Below are 3,199 nucleotides of genomic sequence, written 5' to 3' on the forward strand. Positions count from 1 at the left end.
GATGCTCGCTATCGGCACGGGTGGATTTGGGAGTCCGAGCGAGCGAACACCGTCTCGTGCACCGTCGCGTCGTCCTCCCCAACGTTGCCGTCGTCGTCGTCGTCGTCGTCGTTGGCGCCGTTCTCCCGAATGCCGAGCTGAGTGAACGCATACTCTCCGTCGCGCGGGGTGTTGAGCCTACCAGCTTGCGGTGTGTGTGCTATCGACGTGGTGATACCACACTGCAACGAGAGATTGCAGTTATTCATCAGTTATTCGTAATAATTATATAAATTAGATAAATATAACGATCACATAAATTATACAAATAATCATATAAATAATAATTGTTATAATTAATAATATACTAGCCATGCCGTTATCATATGATGGTCCGCATGATCGGCGATGAATTCCTCATGGAGGAGCGGGACCGAAAGTACTACGTCGTGTTTGATACGTTTGATTAGTCCTTTCATCACACAGGTTAGAATTAATCCATGTTATTTTACCTAAAATTAATACATTTTAACATTAGGTATATCAAGTATCCACCCTGAATTATTTAAATTGAAAAAAAGATTTTTCTTTTATAGATAAGTTCGTTGTTGGGATTAACAGATTTTAATGTGGATACATTTTCCAATAAGATGGAGGAAATGCTTGCTGTCATTCGACAAGTTAACGAACAGTTCAGAAATCCACAACAGACGACATTTATATGTGTCTGCATAGCAGAATTTTTGTCGTTTTATGAGACAGAACGATTTGTACAAGAATTAACAAAATATGGTATTGATACCCATAATATTATAGTGAACCAACTGTTATTTTTGAAAGAGGGTGATACTTCTTGTCGGCTGTGTCTTGCAAGGCATAAAATTCAAGATAAATATCTAGAGCAGGTAATTAACGTTGTATTTATAGCTGATATTTTAATTTGTTTTTCGTAATTCCTTTAGAGCTAAATAATTATTAGAGAATAATAATATTTCATTTTTATTGCTTTGTCAAATTCTTGAAAAATAAATTAAATAATTTTTTTTTCTTTTTAAGATAATGGACCTTTATGAGGACTTTCACGTCACGCAGCTTCCATTGTTAGAAAGGGAAGTGCGTGGAGAGTTCAACAGGTCAGGGAATTTTCGGAAAATCTCGTTAAACCGTACAAACCTTAGCATTCTATGTAACAAATGTTTAATAACAATATAACTTTACACCTAATTCAAGATTTTATACACTTACAACATTGCGCGTTGGAAATTTGTATAAAAAAAGGTACACCTTTAATATACTGCTCGATTAAGATATTTGTTGTTGCACGTGTTAATAAATTCAACGTTCAACATTCGCATGCACTTATATACTTGCAATATTTAATTTGTATAATACAAATAAGCTTAAATATATAGCGTTAACACTACGATTTATTTATTTATATAATGAAACAGAATGTATATTGGAAACAGAATCAATCATTCAATTTTTCTTTGCCGTTATTAAAAATGTATTTATTAAATTACCGCAAGTTCTTTTCCAATTTGTATGAAAGCACCTACCGCACGATCTATATCTTCGGTCGAGTGCGCTGCGCTAATCTAAACACGTATTCTTGCTTTATCTTTTGGTACCACGGGATAGCTGAATCCAATGACGTAAATTCCCTTTTCTGTAAAAAAAAAAAGAAATCATTCTCGTGTAATATAACAGAATAAGTCGTAAAACTTTGATAATATATGGTATGGTAGGTGTTGTATATTTTATCATTGATAGTTTATTTCTTTAAAGATTTTATAATTTATATGAAAATATATTCATACCCATCATTTTATCTGCAAATGTTGTTGCTAATTTTGCATCACCCAACATAACAGGACAAATAGGATGGTTATCGCTGCTGATAACCAGGAATGAATCCAGCTTTAGTCATCGCATTTCTGAAATGCTCGGTAATGCCTGCTAAACGATCCAAAAACTTTGTGCTGTCTGTTATAAGATCCATCATCTGTTAATAATGTATAGAGTAATGTTTAAATTAGAAAAGTTTAAATAGCACAATAAAAGTTTAATATCACTGCCGATCACTACGCATGCTGCCTGCTGCCCACCGCCTCTCTTCATCATCTTCATCATTGCACCCTCGTGAAGCTGGGCTTCTTCACGTATTACACAGTAGCGATGGTTTGAGGTGAATCCCTCCGGGTCGATGCCGATCGACAGTGTCTTCATTTACAGACCGGACAAGCGGCTCGAGCTTTGGAGATTCACTTTCTAATCTTTCAGATCTGTAAGAATTTGTAACGATTGTAACTGTTATTGTAACGATACTTTTTGAAGCTGCATAATAAAAAACTGATATAAAACTGATATAAAACCTTCCAGTTTGTAATAAACAAGTATTATTCTAAGAGCTGTGTTCTTTCGCCATTACCGATGAGTCAAATTATGTCGACAGATAATCGTATAAAATCCCATATATCACAAGTGGCATGAAAAAAATCATACTGTTTTAATAGCTGTCCAATTAGTGGATTGTTACTATTATTCTCTTTTGCAGAAAGAATGACCGCAAAAACAGGCTAAAAATAGCCTCTTTTTTCACCCTTGAATTTAGACTTCTACTTACAAGTACTAAATGATAGTCTATAATGAGTCACGAATCCTCAGAAAGTTTCAGATTTAGCTGGCTTTTTATTTTCAAGATATGGAGGGTCAAAGTTGTTGATTTCACCAACTTCACAGGCCCACAAAAAGAGAAAAGTTGTCTGCGCCATGGACTAGACTATAGTATTCCAATGTATTTTTGCCTGCTGAAACCGAATGTGACCTCAGTTTTGCTCCTACACGTCATGATTTTTTTCTACAACCAAAAACAGGGTATTTTGTAGGGGCAAAATAATAAAAATAAAAAATAAATAGTATAAGGTTTCAAGAATATATTCCCAAAGTATTATCGTCAAACTCGTAAAGTTGACGAAACTACAGCTCTTTTTAGTGAGGCGCGCGGAAGATCGATACAGCAGACGTAAGTATCGTGAAAACATCCAAAACTTCATTTCTTTATTCAACTGAGACTCTTTTGATCCGCCATATTAAATCCGCCATTTTGAATTTTAAAAATCTGATACCAGATTCGGATTCAGCGACCTCAAAAACCTTCAGGGTGCCTCCCCATGCAAGACGGAATCTCGGAAAACGGAATCTTGGAATCATTCTGATT

The 3,199-nt window shown here is 35.2% G+C and overlaps 1 pseudogene; it reads left to right on the plus strand.

Annotated features, from left to right (window-relative positions):
- Positions 1-356: 356 nt before the first annotated feature.
- Positions 357-1,341, plus strand: LOC112458140 (annotated as a pseudogene).
- Positions 1,342-3,199: the final 1,858 nt, after the last annotated feature.

Source organism: Temnothorax curvispinosus, unplaced genomic scaffold, assembly GCF_003070985.1.
Source record: "Temnothorax curvispinosus isolate PA1 unplaced genomic scaffold, ASM307098v1 QBEX01008717.1, whole genome shotgun sequence".
NCBI classification, from domain to species: Eukaryota; Metazoa; Arthropoda; class Insecta; order Hymenoptera; family Formicidae; genus Temnothorax; species Temnothorax curvispinosus.